The sequence below is a fragment of the Mustela nivalis genome, assembly GCF_964662115.1.
Source record: "Mustela nivalis genome assembly, chromosome: 3".
NCBI lineage: Eukaryota > Metazoa > Chordata > Mammalia > Carnivora > Mustelidae > Mustela > Mustela nivalis.
In genome coordinates this window covers 148,896,230-148,919,142 of record NC_139022.1, presented here as the reverse complement: position 1 = coordinate 148,919,142, position 22,913 = coordinate 148,896,230, and the positions used below count along the sequence as shown (strand labels likewise).

Below are 22,913 nucleotides of genomic sequence, written 5' to 3'. Positions count from 1 at the left end.
GTACTTCATAAATGTGGATTAACAGAATGTATACAACTAGACTTAAAGCTCATTCAAAGCCAGGACTGTCTCTCTTGTTCATTTCTCTTCCTCAGATACTAGTATGATGGCTGACATATAGTATGTGCTCAATATATTCTTCAAAATAAATAATCAACCAATCAATAAACCAATGAGCACTGCACCTATTTTCCCATAACTTCTACACAATGGAAAGAATGAAGATTAGAAACTAGTAAGGAGGGACGCCTGGGTGACTCAGCTGGTTAAGCGTCTACCTTCAGCTCAGGTCATGATCCCGGGGTCCTGGAATCAAGTCCCACATTGGGCTCCCTGATCAGTGGGGAGTCTGCTTCTCCCTTGACCTGCTGCCCCATGCTTGTGTGCTCTCTCTCTCGCTCTCTCTCTCTATCTCTGATAAACAAATAAATACATAAATCTTTTTTTAAAAAATTTTATAAACATATAATGTATTATTAGTCCCAGGGGTACAGGTATGTGAATTGCCAGTTTTACACACTTAACAGCCCTCACCATAGCACATACCTTCCCCAATGTCCATAACCCAACCTAAATACATAAATCTTTTAAAAAGAAAGAAAGAAAGGAACGAACGAACGAACGAACGAATGAAACGAAACTAGTAAGGACTGTTTTTGAATAGTAGTAAAAAGTGTTTCCAGATTCCATAGAATCCCTGCATAGACAAACTAGAAAAGAAATAGATGCAGGTCTTCTAATGAAAAATAAGTTCCTAGATAAAAGCAAAACAAAATACTGCAGAGACTCTAATAGGAAAGTGTTTATTTGTTCTTAACCTAGGTAGATTTCATATATATATATATATATATTTCTAAATGTAGCTTCTTCTAGCCAGAGCTTGATGTTTACTGTTTTGTGTTCTCAAATAAAGAGTATCTGGTGATAGGATTTCTTGCATTTTTCTTAGGAGGGAAGATTCTGAAAAATAGCCTTGAAACCCCTCATATCCTAGCACTGGACCAATCCTCCAACAGGAGTTACCTTCCCATTGTCTACCTTGGAGCTGAGTTTGTGAGAAATAGTCCTTGCTCCAATTACCCCTCTCATCTCATTTGGCAACACAGTAATCAGATTTCTAAGCTCATCTTCACTCTCTTAAATAGGAAGAACGAAAGACAGAAAATCCACAGAATGTTATGTGTGACTCATTTTCAACTCTGTGTGAATAATTTGGCACAAAGGCATAATTTTGCTATTAACGAGAAATATTTATGTGTGTTTTCTCCTCATTCAGTTGAGCACCCAAATGAGAGACCGATTGCTCTGAACAATGCTACTGTCTTCCTCCAGTGCTTGTTATGTTATGTGAAATCACAGAAAGGCTCTGATTCACCAACTGAATCACACGCATAATGACCAAAGTTCTAGAAGCTTGTGCCCTGGGGCCCAAGAGCTGGATTCTTTCTGCTTCTGCTGTATGTGACAACTCTGATGCCAGCTCCAATGGTAAGGTTTGCAGGAACTCTGGTCTCTTTATTTAAATTAAAATAAACTTTGCCATTTTGCTCTTTGACAAATAACAATCCTTTAGCTAAATAAAGTTTTCTTTCTCTTTTAGCTATGAGCCATGATTTCTTATAAGGGGTAAGATCAAAGGGTATTAGGACAGTCCCTCTCATGTGTATTAATGGTATCTTCCCTGGCTTGAAGAACAGGGTGCATTGTTTCCACCCAGTTTTATGTATCATTTTTAAATAGTGCTGCCCTGAGCCACTAAAGGCCAGTGTAGGAAGACTAGAGAGTAGTGCACAAAGCCACAGTACCCTCAGCCCTCCTACCAGACATCTGACCCATCTCTCGTCCTTCAACCAGGGAAGCTGGGCTTTATTTGTTTTATATGGAGAGTTTCTACATGATGTTTCATTTGAAAAAATTAATTCAAAGGCTTAGAAAAGATGAAAAACCAGTGTTGTGGGGGAATGAGCACTGAACTGGAAATTAGAGTATCTTCACCATAATCCTGCTTCTGGTCCTAATTAGCCTAGACTTTGAGAACTCACTTTACCTTATTAGAGCGTGACTCCTCTGCATGGAATTGAGGCAACAGATGGTAGAATATAAGCCAGGCCCTATGAAGGTGAGAAAGTTCCTCAAAGGTCAGAATTGACCTCAAAAAGGAAAGGTGAGGACTCCCATTTCCCAGCTTTACCTCAAACAGTGCAACTCTGATATATATATACATGCATATATATGAGATAGAGTTTCTATATACGATTTGAGCTTTCAAAATTTGAAAAGCAAAAAATAATAATAATAAATAAATAAATAAAAATTTGAAAAGCATTCAATTCTCTATCAATACACTCTTCATTCTGACATTCTGTTGTTCTGTAATCCCTATTTCTGATGTTCCATTGATTAAGAAGCAAAACACTTTACAATGACTTTTTATTCATATATTGTGCTATTTGTTGATGTTAATAACATATAATGCAATAATACATAACACATGTATATTTATAACACCATTCTTTTTCTAGGTACTCAGAAACCTGCACATAAATGTAAATTCACATTCAAATTCATAGATAAATAGATAGATATAAACATTTTTGTCTGGTCAGTATGAACATTTTCTACATTTTGTTCCATAGAATACTCTTGTGGGCTATAGTAGTAAACATGGCATGAAAAAAATGTCATGTTGAAATGAGTTTGGGAGACTATTCATACTTAATCTCGTATAAGTAACACACAATGCACACATACATTTCAGGCTCCAAAAGGAACTTCAGGGAAAATATCTGTTTGATTTGGATTAATACAGAATTTATCAAACTTGTTTCAGTGGACACTCTTTTTAATCAATATACTTATTGAATTTACTAGAACCATGGTTCCGAAGCAAACTCAGAAACAATAATATAGTGATTTTCCAATGTTATGGACTGATTGTGTTCCTCCAAAAGTCATATGCTGACATCCTAACCTCTTTGGGACGAAATTAGGTTTGGATGAGGTCATGAAGGTGGTGCTTTCATTATGGGATTAGTGGCCTTATAAGAAGAGGTAGAGACACTAGAGCTCTTTTTGTCCCTCCACACTAGCACAAAGACAAGACCATGTGAGCTCACAGAGAAATGGTGGCCATCTGCTAACCTAAAAGAGGACTCTCACCAAGAACTGAATCTGCTGGCATCCTGACCTTGGTATTTCCATCTCTTGGAATTGTGAAAAATACATGTCTGTTGTTGAAGGCCCCTAGTGTTTTGCTACAGCAGCCCGAGAAGACTAAGATATCCAGGTAAGAAAATTAGGGTTTGACTGGTTGCACAACTTTCTGACACAACTAGCATTCTAAATTTTTACCTAAAAATCTATTTGAAAACTCCAGTCAAGATGGTGAATTAACTTCATACCTTGGCATATCCCTTTTCCTCCAAAAGAATAACTGAAGAATGTAAAATGAGGAAATCCAAAATATATAACCAGGCTTCAAAACAAAATAAGCATTGTTATGGACTAGAATTGGAACAGAAACCCAAAGCAGCAAATATGGTTAAAGCCCAGAGTCTCCAGGATTTATAGTCTACAAATAGGCATGAGCAGTTGAAATGATAATGATGGAGGTCTTAAAATCCACAGCAGACAAGGGACAGGATCCAGACTCACTGTTTATAGCCAGGTGCTGGCAAAGAAGTACTTCCTCCTGTCCATTCTCCCCTCCTCGTTGAGCATAGAAAGAGGTTGATAAAACTGCTTTCTTACAGTAGTGCCTGGATGGCTCAGTGGGTTAAAGCCTCTGCCTTCAGCTCAGGTGGTGATCTTAGGGTCCTGGGATTGAGCCCTGAATCGGGCTCTCTGCTCAGCTGGGAGCCTGCTTATCCCCCTCTCTCTGCCTGCCTGTCTGCCTACTTGTGATCTCTGTCTGTCAAATAAATAAATAAAATCTTTTAAAAAGAAAACTGCTTTCATACAGAGCCCAAAGCTTTATAAACTGTGGACTCGGCAAATCTGGTTGACAAGGCATGACCCCATGCTCAGGACCTGGCTTTTAGACTGAATCTGCACTCACTATACCAAATCTCACAACAAAGAAGGAGCCCCAATCCATTAAAACCTGATTCTAGACTGGAGGCCCCAAGACCAGGAGGGAGACAATGTCCAAGGGAACTTGGTGCATTGTAGATGGTTATGGTTATTATGGTTATTATGCTGATGATGTGACTGACCCTCCTGGAACAAAGAGACTAGCAGAGCAGACTAAGTAGGGAGTTATTGGTAGTGGAATGGCTGGTTAAATCACAGTGCTCAGCCTTTATTAAGTGTTTCCTGTATGTCAGGGATAGTTTATTGATTTGATCAACAAGTCAATACTGAGTGCCTACAATGTGTCAGACACTGTTCCTGGCACTGGAGATATAGCACTAAAATAAAAGAGATAAACCCCCCAGTTCTCAAGGAGTTTACAGCCTAGTGGGGGAAGACACAAGTAAATGTATAATGCATTTTGAATGTGAGCTAGTGCTGAGTGCGGAGGGGAGGAATGCAGCAGGGAAGGAGGACAGGCAGGGCAGGAGTGGGAAGGCAAGTTTAAACAGGGTGGCCAGGGAAGATCCTCCAGAGGAAGATGATGTGTGAGCAAAGAACTGGAGAATGTGATTTAACCACTGTTGAATGACCAGTAACTCCCTACTCAGTCTTCTCTACTAGACTCTATTCCAGGAGGCCAGGAGGGTCAGTCACATCATCAGCATAATAACCATAACCATCTATGATGCACAAGTACCCTTGGACACTTTTTATTTCTTATATTACTTTAACATCAGTTCAAAAACGGGGACATTACTCTCCTCTATAATCCCCTTCTTTCCTCCATGATGCCTAACGCTTTCAGTATAATCATCTCTCATAGTAAACACTGTCGTCCATTCCTCTTTGCTAAGCTTGATTTATCTAGATTCTCTCTCTTCTAAAAATGACTCTATGCATCCCCAGCTCCAAACGGAAATGTAATTAATCTAAGACTATGAGAAGGCTAAGGTGACATCACCAAAAATGGCAGAGTAGGGAACATCAGAGTTCTGCCTCTTCACAAAAGCAATTAATAAACTACAAAAACTATCAGAATCTAAGCCAGTCATGCAATCCATTTGCCTTCTCAGTGATTGGCTTAGGAAGACATTTAATACAATCCCAGCCAATAAGACAGGAAGATAGTCAGCTGGGGCACTTTTTGAAATAGTCTCTTCATTATTATGGAGAAAGGAGAAATAGACTCTTATTCCTCCATACATGCTCGTATTTAAATGAGATGTTTGAAATATTACCATCATCTCTGAATCAACCAGAAGATAACACTAACAAAAGAAAAAGAATACAATTAATAGAATCTCAAAGAAATAAAATTAGAGGTCTTGTATAACAAGCCTAATGCCCACCTTACCCATGGAAGTTGCATGAAACTTTTTTAAAAGTTCTATACAGTATAAGCAAGGCTGAATTAGTTTCCCACTACTTTAACTGCTGAGCTCCTGCTCAGCAAGGAGCTGAGCAGTTGAAAGGAGGAACAGGAGAACTCATGTCCAATTTCAGGTCTCTGAGGTCAAAGATCACGCTCTAGTTTGGTCATAGAGGGCTACCTATAAAGGAGTAATATTAGGGCACAAAGAAGTAACCAAGTGACCAAGCTTACCATGTTAATTGACAGGCAAGTTAAGATATAAGCCAAATTCCTCAACTTCTATTATTGGACATTATCCACACCCAGATTAAACCTAGCAATATTTATACTTCCAGGTGCATTGTATAGTCAGTCTAAGAGGGGAAAAGGGCTAAGACTAGATGTATTTCAATTATACCTAGGAGATGCATACTTGAAATTTCATCCACCAGCAATTATCCTTTGTACTCAGAGAAGAAGCTATCATTTGAAAATATAGTTCCATAGAGCCATTGACCTCTTTGTTGGATCTCTGTCAGGTTAACAATCAAGGTACAATACCCATTCACTTTGTCAAGAACAATATTTTAAAAACCCAAGCCTGCTTCACATCTTTCATCTTATTTGGTAAGTGATTTCCTTTGACCTCATTACAGAAAAATAACTGTCCACCGGTATGCAAGCATGGTTTTCATAAACTGCTTCTTTTCTGACCTCCGAAGTCATTCTTGAGAGGATATTTATGTTTGTCTCAGAGTTGTCCAGGATTATAAGTCTCCTTTAAGTGAAAAAAATATATATTATTTCCAATTATTGGAGGTAGAGAATTCCTTAGTTTAGAAGTAGTGTAATATTGTAGCTAAGAACACACATTCAGGTACTAGATTAACTGAAGTGAAATCCTAGCCTTACCATTTCCAAGCTGGGTGACCTTTGACAATTACTTAACTTCTTTGCACCTTAGTTTACTTATCTTCAAAACTTAAATCCTTTCTAATAGTATCTACTTATGGTGTACAGACTAGATCATACCAAATTTTTCTATTATATATAATAAGTACTACCTATACATTGTGTGGGTTAAATGAGTTAATATATGCAAGGTTTCTAGAATCCAATCTAGCACATCATAGTCACTATAGAAGTATTATCAATTGCTATTATTAATTCTTTAATGATAGATACAACCACCAAAGCAAACTGAGAATTTGCTATATATTTCCAGTACAGAGTTGAACATCTCAAGTGTGATCATACACATAGTAGAAACAGTTCTTGTCCTCATGCGTTTCAGTCGGGGAATACAAACAACAAACAGGCAATTCCAACCCAAAGTTGTAACTGCTGGGACAGAGGTAGCACAGGGTGCCATGCTAACTGTGGGCAAGATAAAGGGAGAGAGCAAACGAGCAATACCTAATTTGAAAAACAAAAAAAAAAAACTTTCTGGAAGAGAGAAGCACCTCAGTTGGGATAAGAAGTAAGGGTAGAAGTCAGTTTAGCTAAGCAAACAACTGGGCATAAAAGTGCTACAAGCATAGAAATAGGTCTTACTGCTCCTCTAGCCTTGTAATAATGAAAAACAGCTTCCATCCTGGCCCCACGCTCATCAGTGAACACAGTGAAAGTGTCTTACATGTCTTTCATTGACCAGGTGGAGGTGGGAGATGAGGTCTGTTCCTTTCCCTCTGTCATGTGAACACATACCCTAATAAGTCTCCTTCAACTACTCTAAGTTCATGGTGGCTGACTCCAACTATAGTGAGTTTGGGATAAGGGTGAAGCCAAAAACAATTTTTCACCTTTGGTCTATCTTATTCCTCCCAAAGCACCATATGCAAGCATGGAGAGCCACTGCTCCGCTCTCTAGGGATCCCCACATGGATGTCATCTAGGTTAGTGGAGAATCGTCTATACAGCCCCTGCTTTCGTCCTGCTGTTCTCTTCCACCAATACCCCACTTCTTCCAGTGTCTTCTCCCAGTCCCAAATCCCCTTAGCCCCCCTTCTTCAAACAGAGCTGTGGTCATTTACCAAGTGGTACGCATGCTCCAAGTTTTCCCATTTCTTAGAAATTTTCCTAGCTTCCTGTGCTAGTTATGTGAAAATTTTCACATAACTCTTCTCCTACAACTATTCTTTCCCTCATTATGGTGTGGGATAGAGGGAGGAGGAGTTTCTCATCCTAAGAATAGATAAGCGCAGACATGATTTTACTGTCATTGTGTGCGAAGTTTTCTAATATTCTTTTATTTGGTTGCCTGAAAACCAAAACAAATAATAACAGCAGCAACGATTATAATATTAACCAAAGACATCTTACACTGAAAAGTTAATTTCCTCCTGATAGCTGTCTTCAGTTCTGTGCATCCTTCTTATTCCACTCCCAACTCTAAAATCATACATTTTAAGTCTTACTTTGTAAAGAGAATATCTTAACTTTGTAAAGAGAATAATGTGACTTACTTTGTAAGTCCCATTACAGTGCTATCCTGTACTAATTTAATCTTAAGAGTGTTTTCCTAGTTCTGGATATTCACCACACTCCCTAGCCTCCATTCCCAAAGTTCAACAAAAATGAGATAGGAAAGTTTTGGTAAATAAAAAAGTATTTATACAAAACTCTAATATTAGTAATTTTTAATAGTAGAATTACAGGCAATTTAGCTTTTATTAACTTTTTATTTCTTTATTATTTTTCATCATTTTCACTATTTTCTTTGTTTTTAACTTGACACCATCATTATAGAATTTTGATAATATAAGGAGAAGCACTCTTCTTTTAAATGAGTCATCATTGACTTCATATGACACTAAGGAAAAAAATATAAGAACTTCTAATTGGGGGCGCCTGAGTGGCTCAGTGGGTTAAGCCGCTGCCTTCGGCTCAGGTCATGATCTCAGGGTCCTGGGATCGAGTCCTGCATTGGGCTCTCTGCTCAGCAGGGGGCCTGCTTCCTCCTCTCTCTCTCTCTGCCTGCCTCTATGCCTACTTGTGATCTCTCTCTGTCAAATAAATAAATAAAATATTTTTAAAAAATTAAAAAAAGAATTTCTAATTGAACATGGTGCACATACACAGTGTCTTCAGCAGCTCTGATCATTTAAGTTTCTAAAACTATTTAAAAAAATCTTTTAAATTCATAAATACATTCAAATCAAGAAAAAGGAAGGGTACCTGGGTAGCTCAGTCAGTTAGCATCTACCTTCAGTTCAGGTCATGATCTCAGGGTCCTGGGATCTAGCCCCATACATCAGGTTCCCTGTTGAGGGTGGTCTCTTTCTTCCTTTCCTTTTGTCCCTACCCCCTGTTCCTGCTATCTCTCTCTCTTTTTTCTCTCCCTCAGGCACTCTTTCTCTCTTAAATAATAAAAAAAAAAAGAAAGAAAGAAAGAAAGAAAGAAAGAAAGAAAGAAAGAAAGAAAGAAAGAAAGAAAGGGAAAAAGGAACCTCAGTAAACCAGAGACCATGAGGAATCTCTGGAGAGGGATAAGCAAAATAGGCCATTAAGTTTAAAGAGTAAAGCTAATGAGAAAAATAATAACTATCACAGAGAAATGGTGTTGACACTGTAATTAAAGCCTTTCAATAAAATAAACAACAGAAAAGACACAGCAGAAGTTGAACTGGCGAGCTGAAAGGCTGAGCTGATGAACTTACAGAACATATCATAAAGGGATTAAGAATTAAAAAGTATGAAAGAAAAGTCAAGAAACATTAAAGATAAATTCAGTACTTCTAACACCTGCCTCTTAGAAATACCAAGAAAAAAGAGACTACAATTTTCTTAGATAAAACTCAAAGAGAAAATATGTGGCTCTGGTTATTACTAAAGTATATATTTTTAATATGAGAATGTTTTTAGAATCCTTATTTAATTCGTAATTCCCTCATCTAGTACTTCCTCAGACCCAAGAATGTGCTAAGCACTGTGTGAGACAATGGGAATCTAATAAAAGTAATCAATCTTCTCCCCAGAAAATGCATATATGCACAGATCAGAATTTTCCACATTATTTTAGAGGTTAAGAGTTCATTGATAATCTTCTGTATTTTTATTACAGTTTACCTGTTTTGTCTGGAATGACTTTGCAAACACAAGACTATTTATTCCCTATTGAACTGCTGGATTTCTTGACAGGGTATCTTAGCAACTGATTGTCCGAAGGCATGAAATTATACAGAGACTCAGTCTATAATAAGACTGCAATTGGTGAACTCACAGTCTGGGGACTATTCCACAATAGTTATGGAATCTTTCATGAGGTAAAGTGGAGTGATTTTGAAATTCCAAAGGAGGTAAATTGAGATAAATTGAAGCCCTTGAAGAATTAGTACATTGAGTAATAAAAACCACAAGTTTCCTACTAAGTGTTAACAGACAGACTCACGAGTAATCTCAGCCACAAAATCAGCAAACATTAAAGAAGATAGTCTTCCATCTTCCTACAGGATTTTGCATGAAGGGAAATTTATTGCCAAAGAGGGAAATTAAAAACAAAGAGCTTGTCTGAGATAATCATATGGAAATAAAGAGTTGGCTACTGAATCAATTTTCAGAAAATTAAATACACTTAAGAATATCACAAATTAGGGGGCCCTGGGTGGCTCAGTGGGTTAAGCCACTGCCTTCGGCTCAGGTCATGATCTCAGGGTCCTGGGATTGAGTCCCGCATCAGGCTCTCTGCTCAGCAGGGAGCCTGCTTCCTCCTCTCTCTCTGCCTGCCTCTCTGCCTACTTGTGATCTCTCTCTGTCAAATAAATAAATAAAACCTTTAAAAAAAAAAAGAATATCACAAATTAATCTGGAGACATTTATTGAGCTTTAAGTTAGATACTGATTGACAAAGAGAGGAGCTAAAGAAAAATAGGAAAGCACCTGAAAACAGAGAAAATAGAAAGGCCTTTGCTCTTGATAGGAACTGAAGAAGGAAGAAGAGCTTTATAAATAACTAGAAAGTCAGCTGAAGGAGGACAAAGAGAGGAGTCACTCAAAAGATTGGATTTGCAACTGACAGAAGTAAATAACAAGTTACACAATGGAACATAAATATATGATACAAAAAAAGAAAAAACAGACTCCACTTAACATAAAATGTGAATGTATATGTGAAGAGGTATAATAGCGAGGGTGAAGTAGATGTCTGGCTACATACCTGTGTCCTGACTTCTATACCCCTTGGTCCTAAACATTAAACTGTAAGGTACATTTTCACAATATTTCCTAATTGAATATGACATACCACTAAAGGCATGGTGTTTTATTATCAGATCCAGAGTTGGTCGTGCAAGCAAAGGTTACAATCTCTTAAATGGCTTAGATATTAGGACAAGTGCTCTGAAGCAATACGAAGTGTTTAGTGACATTTGGGTTCCATCAGATCTATAGTCATGATTATCAACTCATACCTTGTAACCTCTGGAAATTATTTTTTTTTATTATTCATCGTTTAGCTTTCTCTTTTTTCAGCACTCCCTGAATGATTGCAGCTCTTCTAAGCTGTTGATAAATTGCTACAACTTGTCATGTGTGGTCTGACCAGAATTACTGCAAAGAGATGATAAACGAAATTAAATCTGTTTGTGAAGAGAGTTGACTCACAAAGCTGTCTGCCAAAGGTCATGGTATGTTATGTGCTTAAGATAGCACACTGAGGTCTTCAGAGCCAGAATGCCTGCTGGGGTTTCAACAGGGCTTCTTTTGCAGACACTGACCAACCACACCTTTGTGCATATTCCTTCCATGGCTTCTTTGTTCTATACATTTAATAGAAATTTATCCTCTCTTGCATGGCCACCAAATTGTGCAGTCGGCAAAGGAAGTGGGTGATTTTAGTGAGACATAAGAAATATCATCAGCTATAAAATAGCTGTCATCTGGTAAAAGTCTAATCTTTCTTTTAAATCTGATAGTCATCTGTATTTTGCTCTGAAATAAATGCTAATTGCTTAAAGTTGCATTTTTAAAGACAACAAAGTGAATCTGATTTATTTGGAACAAACTCATGATGAAGAAAAGCCTCCTCAAGAAACATCTAATGGAGGGGTGGTGCCTGGGTGGCTTAGTCAGTTTAGCATTGGCCTTTGGCTTAGGTTATGATCTCAGGGTCCTGGGATTTAGGGCCACTTCTGACTCCCTGCTCAGTGGGGAATCTTCTCTCTCTCCCTCCCACCCTCTCCCTGACCCCCACTCTGCATGCACACACTCTCTCTCTTTCAAATAAATAAAATATTTTTTTAAAAAGGCTAATGGGTCATAAAGCTCAATAACAACCTGGTAGGTCTTGAATGATAGTGTTATAGGTCTCTCCTTTCTGGAATCTATTAGTTTTGCAACAAATGAAGGTTGGAGACCTTTTCTAAGTAATTTTACAACTAGTCCATCAAACCTCTCCTAAAACTTGGGGAAGCTCAGACGAAGCAGGAAGAGAAGAAGGCAGCTGAGATTGCAAGAATGGATAGTAGAAAGTGAAACAAAACCGTCCCTTGCTTCTGTCTGGGCACATCTCTCACATGAATGTTGCACTGGATCCTGAACTGGTGATTCTGGACAGGACTGCCATGGGTGGAGACAGACACCTCATGAAGAACTGAGCAGTCTCCGTGTCAATTGACTGAAGAAGAGGTAGGACCTCAAAGAGAAAAAACATGCACTAAGAAAGCTACACTGTAGGGAGGAGATACAGTGTGGCCAGTGAGCCCTACACTTGCACTTCGAACACCTGGGTTCAAGTCTTACAGAGTTTCTTGTCTACATGATTTTGAATGAAGCAAAATCTCTCTGAGTCTCTTCCTCATATGTGTAGAATGAAATAACAATACTCACCTTAACTTCTCCCTATTATCCTTATGAGGATCAGCTAATCTATGTATTTAGATTATAAAGTTTCTTTCACATGCAAATGTCTTACTTTTAATAATTAAACAGTGGAAATTATTATCAATACTAGTAGTAATAATCAGGAAAGAGCTTAGCTACTATAATGAGGGAAAAAAAAATTGAGAGCAAGACCAAAGAGGTTGACTTAATGAAAAAGCAGTATAATACAGAGGAGACAAAGGACAGGGCAGTTAACAGCCTAAATGTTAACTCTGTGATTTAGGAGTTGTGTGACTAGGGGCATGTTACTTACACTATCTATGCTTTAGTCTGCACATCTATAAAATGAAAATAATAGTACCAACTTCATCAGTTGTTTTTGAAAATTGAGTGTGTTATGTATGTACTAGTGTTTAGCATGATGTTGACACATAAGAAACATTATACAAGCTGATATTATAATGCTGAGCTAAGGTACTAAACTGTTTAGTCCCTCTTCATTGGGAACTGGGTTGATCATAAACTAGAATTAACTGTGTGACCCCAGATATACAGAATTACAGGGACGCTGACCAGGCATCTAAAAAGGTCATTACATAAACCATCAGAAAACCACCCCACACTGAACATAGCTCAGATTTCTTTTTTTTTTTAATTAATTAATTTATTTATTTGACAGACAGAGATCACAAGTAGGCAGAGAGAGAGCAAGGGAAGCAGGCTCCCTGCTGAGCAGAGAGCCTGATGCGGGCCTCGATCCCAGGACCCTGGGATCATGACCTGAGCCGAAGGCAGAGGCTTCAACCGACTGAGCCACCCAGGTGCCCCCGTAGCTCAGATTTCAATTGGTAAGTGAGAGTAGAAGAGAATAAGTTAACTTTTCCATCATATCACTACTTTCCGGCTCTCCATTTATACATAAGAAAGCAAACTGGCTTCAGAGTACAAGTTGGATGCTGGTCATTACCTGTAGTGACCAATAGAGAAAAAATATGGAGTGTCATTTCTTCATCTCCACTAATCTTGTACTTATCTTGACATATATTAACAGAGGTAAATCTGTATTTTCCTCTACATGGGGTATATACCACTTACATAAGACCCTTAGTTTTCTTATTTTATTTTTACTGGTTTCCATATAGATAATAGTTTTCTATACTACACATTATAACCATTTGTCCTTTAATAAAACTAGGATGCTGCAAATCTCTATGGAGGTAAACAAGGAAAACGGATTCAATGGATAAATGAGATGGATGAATGGACGGATGGATAAATTGAAAGATTAAGAGAAGTGGGGGGACACCTGGGTGACTCAGTGGGTTAAGCCTCTGCCTTCAGCTCAGGTCATGATCTCAGGGTCCCGGGATAGAGTCCCACATCGGGCTCTCTGCTCAGAGGGGAGCCTGCTTCCCCACTCCACTCTCTGCCTGCTTCTCTGCCTACTTGTGATCTCTGTCCATGAATAAATAAAAATCTTAAAAAAAAGAAAGAAAGAAAGAGAAGTGGGGTGCCTCAGTTGGTTAAACATCTGCCTTTGGCTCAGATCATGATCCTGGGGTCCTGGGATCAACTCCATGTCAGGATCCATGCTCAGCAGGGAGTCTGCTTTTCCCTCACCCTCTACCCCTCCCCTTGCTTATGCTCTCTCTCTCAAATGGATAAATAAACAATCTTTAAAAAGAGAGAGAGAGAGAGTCATGCCTGAGTAGCTCAGTCAGTTGGGTGTTCAACTCTTGATTTCAAGTCACAATCTCCGGATCATGATATCGAGCCTCAAATGGGGCTCTGCACTGAGTGTGGAACTTACTTGGGATTCTCTCCCTCTGCCCTGCCCCCCACTTGTAAGCTCTCTGTCACTCAAATAATATTTAAAAAGAGAGACAGAGAGATTTATCTTTGTTCTTCTAGGATGGGGGGTAATTTTACACCAAGAAGAGAAAGGCTCAGAAATTGTCTAACTAGGATTATATTAACTTTAAGGTTTAAAAACTTAACAGTGGAAAAATCAGAAACGATGAGAAATGAGGTAGTTGGTATGCAGATTTATCAAAATGTAAAAGAAACATTCATCCATGTTTTGTCCCTTTTTGTAGAAAAAGCAAATAATAATAGTAAGAGGAGTGCAAAGAGACAAAATAATATAGATTCAATAGAAAATAAAATCATTATTGCCCATAGCAATTAAATTATATATGCAGTGACAGCTTTGCCATAATTAACCATATGAGCATACCTCTAAAATAAAATGTTTCATGTGTGGCTTGTAAAGTTTATAAAGCAGACTCATTGTTAAATGAGAGAACTATATCGTTCTATGCATTTTAAGGAAAATGAAATGTAAGGAAACCCTTGTATAAAAATCTTTCTGAGGAAGTTATTCAACATTTAAAGATAATAGCCATTAGTGATAAAAATACGACATTTTCCATATGATTCACAGGAAAGTAACAAGATCTTCAGTCAGAATTTTCTAATTTCTAACACAACCCAGAAACTGCATCTGTCAAAAATCACAAGTCAAAACAAAATTGGTTTCAGTCTTGGAATATGAATGCTACTGGTCATGCTCATTTAATTACACAAAATAAAATATCCAAAGTAGATATTCACTTAGTTGGCGTTCTTCAAAAAAAGTCTCTGGGTCTCAGTTTTGTGTGAAAAACACATTGGCCATGCATATGAAATATGATAATACACACACATTTTAAAGCACTATAAAGCAACACACAAATATAAGTTCTAAATGCTGTAACACATTGCATAGGCAGTGCACATGTTAAATGTTCAGTAAGTACCTGAGTTAATGATTGAGGCATTGCAGGTAGTTGGCCTGCAAGGAGAGGCAGTTGGCCTGAACTGCCCCACAAGGACTGTTCTCTTCACTCTGACAATGCTCTGGCTCAAAGTGTTATGGTCTCGGGAATGTTTTCTATCTAAATGGTATCACTCAGCATGACAATTTACCTTACCTGCCATTACTTAGTACTCCTTCCAGTACTTAAATTCACTTTCAACAAATGAATATTCATCATAATCAATACTATTCAATAATGAAAATGTGAGCTCTGAAAACAAATCCAAGATAGGAGCCTATACCAGTATTGAGAAAAAGAGACATCATCAAAACAAAAAATAGAAAACCAAAAGAGTACACAATACGTGAAGGTGATTTCACTGAAGATCTCAGTACTCTCAGAATTCTGAAGAATTCTGGGCATGGATTTCCATTCACCCTCCCGCTGTCTATACTGCAGAAACTGCTATGAGGTAGGAATTGCAGAGAAACTCCCTCAATACCTTTTTAACCCTCTTTTTTTTTTATAGATTTTATTTATTTATTTGACAGAGAGAAATCACAAGTAGTCGGAGAGGCAGGCAGAGAGAGCGGGAAGCAGGCTCCCCGCTGAGCAGAGAGCCCGATGCGGGACTCGATCCCAGGACCCTGAGATCATGACCCGAGTCGAAGGCAGCGGCTTAACCCACTGAGCCACCCAGGCGCCCCCTTTTTAACCCTCTTCAGTGTACCTTCCTACAATGCAAAAACAGGACTTAAACAGTATTTCTCAGACTTCCCTGCCTCTCAATTTCCACATTTCAGGCTTGGGGAGCAGACTGAGACAGAGACCACTCTTCTGCTGCTTAGGGCATTCCTGCTGGCAAGCCTGGTGGCGGAGGTGTTTGCATTCCTACAACAACTTTAGCAGGTGTAGTAACTGGTCCCTTGCTTCCTGGCTAAGAGAGTGTGAATCCATTCTGTTGGCACGGATGACAGTTTCTGTTGTCTGCAAGTGAACCCGGACCAGTAGAACAGTCATGGCGCACGTATATATAGACAGAATTGCTCTGATTTTATGAAGAATTACAGGCACATTCCCTGAATATCCCACACCCATATTTGTGGTTTGGTGGTAACACACTTAACCCTTAGAACGCTTGAGAGATGACTACATGTTACCTCCTTTGCCTAGCTGGACCCAACTTCCTGAAGACGATTTGCACTGTCTTGTCATTCCCCCACAGCACACATGTACATTTTGTCACGATAATAATCATTACACTGTATTCTCTCTGTGAGTCTGTCTCCCAAAAAGACTTTAAGAAAGGCACTTTTTTTTTTTTTAAATCTATGTATTCCTGTGGCTGGCCTATATCCTCAATAACACTGGTAAAAGGAAGAGAAGGATCTGGAGTTGAAATAATTTAATTAAATCCTGTCTTCTCCACTTGTCATTAGGTTACCTGGGGCAACTGAATAAATTCTCTGTACCTCAGTGTTCTGATTTTTTAAATGGGAATAATGAGAGGATCTACTTCATTTAATTAATATGTTTAATTATCTAATTTAATCTATTTAATTAATACATATAAAGAGATGGGAGTCCTCAGAATAGTGTCTGGCACATACTTTTATGCAATAAGTGTAGGCTTTATTGTTCAGAATCAAGTTATGCGTGGCTCAGTCAGTTAAGTGTCTGACTTCGGCTCGGGTCATAATCTCAGTGTCCTGGGATCCAGTCAGGTATTCAGCTCTGCACTCAGTGGGGAATCTGCCTATTCCTCTTCCTTTGCCCCTCCCCACACTTGTAACACACTCTCTCTCAAATAAAATATTTAAAAGAAAATCAACTTATCAGTTTTAGTAGACATATAGAATTAGCACTACACTTTTTTCATTAAGAACATTATACTACGCCTTAAGCAAATGATTAAAAAAATCGTTTTCCCAAAAATTATCTCCCCAAAAAATATGAATCATCAACTGGGGGAATAAAAAACTGTGGTATTTAAACTTTAAGTATATTATTTAAAAAAATTCTTTCAGGGGCATCTAAAGATTAACAAATCATAACCATCACATTTTACAAGATATAGTCTATTCACTGAGATGCATAAAATGTTGGCAAATTTTCATCTTTCATTTTTTTCTTCAATTCATTTTCATCACCAAGGGAGCCCAAAAAGATAACTCAGGGGCTACTGAAAAATAAAATCCCAGTATCTCCTCTGATCATTTTGCTGTGCTTTCAGAAATCTATATTGGATACAAAATTAACTTGTATAGCCAACAATAATTTATTAAAGCTAATATTTAAATCTATAAATTTTATGGACAAAACAAAGCAGAATTAGAATGTCTGAGTGTTTAATCTGCTTATTACACTTTAGGTCTACAAAAATATTAAAAATAAGTCATTGAAAAAAACAAATAGAAATTTAAAAACTGAAATATGCAACAATGAAAAAAAAACTCAATGGATGGACCTAATAGAAAATGGAAATGACAGAGAAAAAAAATCAGTAAACTTGAAGACAAAGCAAAAAAAATATCTAAACAATGGAGAATTTAATTTTTTTCTCAATCTTGAAGATCTGTGGCACAATACCAAAAAAGCTAATACTCAAGTCATCAGAGTCACAGAAGGAAAGGAAGTGCTTGATGCAGAAAAATATTTGAAGAGATAATAAATGAAAACTTCCCAAATTGGGCAAAAGATATAAACATACAAATTCAAGATAATCTGTAAGTTAAATAAATGGGGTAAAATTAATTAAATTATTACACAGTGGGGGGCTGGGTGGCTCAGTCAGTTAAGCTTCTGCTTCAGCTCAGGTCATGACCCTGGGGTCCTGGGTTAGAGCCTGAGTCAGGCTCCATGCTCAGCAGGAGTCTGCTTCTTCCTCTCCCTTTGCCCCTCCCCCCTCCCTGCTCATGCTCTCTCTCTCTCTCTGTGTCTCCCTCTCTCTCTCAAATAAATAAAATCTTTTAAATAATTAATTAATTGATTATACAATGATTCCATAAAATAGAACATAACTGTTATAAGATAGTATGTAATTATGTGTATAAATATGAAGTGGTTTTAAAATGCAAACAAGAACTTAGATTCATTAGAATAGTGAGACCATAGGTATTATTTGCAAGGCAATCTTTCTTTAAAGTTGTGACATTATTTTTACAATGGAAAAAATAAGGGAATACTGCCACTCACTGACATTTATTTATTGAGGCATCACTTCAAAGTATTCTGTGTCCTACACTACAGAAAATAATTATAAAATTAGTTAATTACTGTAGTGTAGGACCATTGCTCCTACACTCTATCACGTGACTGTATGGATTTTAGGATGATCCAATGTCACCCAGATTACAAGTGAAGGCAGCCTGTAGCAACCAGACATTATAGGGTTATGACAAAATACCATTAAGAGTTCCCAAAACAATTCCAAGAGCATTGACAGCTTTACTGGAAAATATGCTTCCTTGAGATGGACAGTCATGAAGATAACCAGCCCCAGATTATTGCTGTTTGTTACAAAACTTAACATCTGCTTTCTCTTTATCTGTGGCTTGCTTTCTATTTTCATGGAGGAGGAAAAATAATATGTTTAGACTGCCTAAATAGTTTAGTTGATAGGTAAGTGTTGATATTTATATTAGTAACTAGAAACACTGCAATACGTAAAATTATTCAAGTTCCATATTATATCCCTTTTCACTAACTATACTCCCAACAAGCTTATGTAATTAAAAGTAGTTTCAAGCCAAGTCCTAATGTGTACAGACTCATGGAATAGTTGTCCGAGTCTCTTCCGCTTAAAGTTCTATTTTCTGATTTGGAAACTATGACTTATTGAGCCAACCTTTCATTAAATACTATATTCTTCTCAGCCAACTCCCAGAGGGGAGGTTATTTTATTGCAGTATATGAATAGTGGTACATGGAATTTGCAGATATTTGTGGGCAAGCCCCAACAACTATTTCATAGTTCACTGTACCAACTGTTTATTTCATGAGCCAAGTTTATATATCCCTTGACATCTAGGCTAGAGCTCCCCAAAAAGTTAGAGTTCTACCCTCCACACCTAAGCTTAAAACTCCAAAGCATATTTAAATAGATTTCTTATAGCATGAAGTAGACAGAAATTTATTGAGTAGATCAGAAACTAGCATAGTGCCTCCAATATTCTGAATTCAATCACAGAAATAAAACATTCATATTTAATTATTTACTACTTCATTCATTCAACCACCATTTATTGAGTGATGACTGTAGGTAAAACACCCTATTAAGCACTAGGGACATACTGCAGATCCAAAGGAAGGTAGTTCCTAGTCTCACTAAGGTAAATACAGACATTAAACACTCAATTACACAGCTGGGTCATAAATGCATGGCATGAAGAAGACCTCTGTGTGTTAACAGCATAAAACAGAGAAACTTTTGAAAGCCTCCTCTGGGAGGGGGTAAGGGAAAAGCACATGTGCTAAAATATGGAAGACACTGTAGCAACAGATAAAAATGGATTCAAAGGTATCACCTATGGAAGGCAGGAGATCAGTTAGCCTTAAGAGGTTCAAGGGAGAAATAATAGCGGCTTTGACTAAAACAGTTGTTCTCAACTGAGGGCACTTTGATACCTCTCACCTCTCAGAATACATGTTTGGCAATGTCTGGAGAAATTTTTGGTTGTCACAAGTAGGGACAGTGGTACTACAAACCCATTAGTAGGTAAAGGCCAAGGATACTATTCACTACCCTAAAATACTAGGGCAACACTCATAACAAAGAATGACCCAGTCCCCAAATGCCAATAGTGCCAAAATTAAGAACCTTGGACTAGTGTGATGGCAGCAAAAATGAAGAGTAAACATGTTTAAAAAGTACAAATGACAATCTGTAATCACTGAAAATAGGATGAGAGTGATAAAATTAAAAAATATGTCAAGAACAAACCCCAGTTTCCTAGCTTGTGCAACTGAGTGAATTATCAGCCATTCACTGAAGACCCTTTAAGTTTGGAGGCAGAAGATCAGATTTGAGTTTAGACTGAGTTTGAGATGCCTTTAACACATCAAATTACATAAGCAGTTGTGCATATTGATTTGCATTTCAAAGAAGGAACAAGCACAGAATGTGCTGACAAGTCAAATAAAATGAGAACTGTGCCATGAGATGAGATGAGTAAACACTGGTAAGGGTAGGTGTGACTAAGGTGGGACAATGGAAACAGTGGATACTGGGACTTCTGGGAACAAACTACGAAAGTCCTGAGAATGTTTCAAAGGCTGATAAGGAAAGAGCCCAAAAAAAGTGAGCTGAAAAGACAACAGAAGAAATAACAAAATGACAAGATTTACCTCCTCGAAAATCCAAATTCCTCTTGACATCCATGTTAGGATCTCTCAAAAATATTACAAATGTAATACATTAAAAACTGAGTTATGCTCCCTCCTCTGCAGTGGTTTCTTTTCTCAAAAGACAGCACCATCCAACCATACAGATAACCCAGTAACAGAGGAGAGGAGTCAGGCTTGATGCCTCTCTGCCAGCCACTCTTACACTGAATTCATCAGAAGCACCGCTCAGATTATTTCATTTCTCTCCAAAACCTCGCAACACCCTAGTCAAAGCAATCACTTGCTCACATAACAACCTCCTGTTTCCCTGCCCGTTATGAGCTGTTCTTGCACTCTATAGCCACAAAATCTGATTTTCTCCTTCCATAATTTAAAGCTCTTCAGTGCCTGTCCATTGTTTAAGGACAGATACAAATCCTTAATATTGCCCTCAAAGCCATTTTTGTGTTTCAAGTCTCAGTGCATGACAGGCTGTTCTCACTCCTTCTGCTGTGCACTCACACACAACCTTCTCTCAGTCATTCCTCCCTCTGTCCTCTGCACAACACTATTCCCTCTGCTGGGACTTCTCTTCATGCCTCGCTTCCTACTCATTCTATAAACAAAAAGTTTAAAGCCATTTCCTCAATGAACCATTACCAAACTGGACAAGTCAACCTAGCTACAGAACCATATCTTTCTCCCTTATAGAACCTTCCCCCCAAAATGATTCTACATGCATTATGTATGTGTCTGATTGTGTGTCTGTCTCTCAAGTTCTATGAGAACACAGATCCTGCTTGATTTTATTCAGTCACATGTTCAACATGGTGCCTGACACTAGGAGGCGTTTAAAAACCACCTGTTAGAAAAATGAATTATCTTTATACAACCCTATGAAATGACTAGTTTTTTTATTGCTAACATTAACAGTCTTCACTTACAGACCAGTGTTTGGACCCATCTCTTCTCAACTCCTGCCACAATGCTTCCTAAATTCGGTATATTTCCGATCAAATGTACAGATCAAATGAGTCTTAGGCTAATTCAAACTTGGAGTATACCCCTCTCATGATTGTGCCCACCTGGATTTTATTTTACATCAGTGACTTCAACTCATGGAAAATCTTTTTTTTTTTCCTTTAAGATTTTATTTATTTATTTGACAGAGAGAGAGAGAGAGAGAGAGAGAACACAAGCAGAGGGAACAGAAGAGGGAGAAGCAGTCTCCCTGCTGAGCAGAGAGCCCGATGAGGGGCTAGATCCCAGGACACTGGGATCATGACCTAAGCCAAAGGCACATGCTTAACCAACTGATGCAAACCACTCGTGGAACGCTTCAAATGCTGTCACAGGAGATGACATAGGAAACTTATACTAAAAAAAAAACAAAAACAAAAACACCTCATCCCTGGGAACTGTGGTTTTCCTGCCAGAGCCTTCTAGTAGTACTTACAGTGAAACACTTTACTATAACTTGATAAACTGTGCTCACTTAAAATCTTAATTACTTAATTAAGTACAGTATCAATTTATAGAAGATTCAGAACTAGCTTATTTTGAGACTGGGTCTAAATTAGAGATCATCACTGGTAAAACTAATTCATATTTACTATGTCATAGTCAATCTGCTAAATTCTATACACTCTAAAGATAAATTGGTCTTAACCATACTTTCTGAGAAAGGAATTTAGAATATGTCTATGGATATGATAAATAAACTATGCCATTTAGCTGACTCAGCAACACAATGCACTCAAAGTGCACTAAAATGACAAATATTCTAGTTCCACAATATTTGGTATATTCATTATTTACAAATTACTTTTCAAAGGTAGAAAACCCTAAAACATAACTGAACATTAAGGTTATAATAAATACTTTTCCTCTCCACACTGGCTCCACCAAAATGCTAGGTCATGTGTCATTATAAATTGAATATGGCATCGCTGGTGATCTCTGCCTCATCAGGGTTTCCTCACTTTTACTGTCTGCACCAGGTATTAGACACTTAGGCTATTTCTACTGTGTATTACTCATGACCATATGTTGTTTTATTTAAATTTCCAACATTGCCTTGGTCTTGGACTTAGAGTCAAAGAAAAGGGAACCCCAATACTGAGGATCTATTCAATAGCAAGAAATGTGTAGGAACTCCAAATATATCATTTTATTTAATCTTCACAACAGCCTATGAGATCAATGTTTCCACATTACATAAGAAGTAGAGTTGAAAAACTGTTTGATCAATAAGTGTCCAAATTTACTAACTTCTAGTAAATTGAGGATGTGGATACTTTTCCAATAATATTTCAGTAATGTCCAAACCTTGCAGATATCACCAACATGGCTTCCTCTACATCATTTAAAATAATGTCCAGTTTTTGATCAATAGTGATCCAAAGAGCATTTTGACCTTATCAGGTTTTTTTTGTTTTGTTTTGTTTTGTTTTTGTTTTTTGTTTTTTGTTTTTAAGATTTTATTTATTTACTTGACAAAGATCACAAGTAGGCAGAGAGGCAGAGAAAGCGAGAGATAGAGAGAG

The 22,913-nt window shown here is 37.7% G+C and overlaps 1 long non-coding RNA gene across 1 annotated transcript in view; it reads left to right on the top strand.

Annotated features, from left to right (window-relative positions):
- Positions 1-1,413: 1,413 nt before the first annotated feature.
- LOC309860889 overlaps positions 1,414-22,913 on the top strand; it is a 45,053-nt gene continuing 23,553 nt past the window's right edge. Inside the window, exons 1-2 of the long non-coding RNA XR_014309690.1 lie at positions 1,414-1,488; positions 3,090-3,286. This is a non-coding gene — a long non-coding RNA (uncharacterized lncRNA). The remainder of the gene's footprint in view (positions 1,489-3,089; positions 3,287-22,913) is intronic.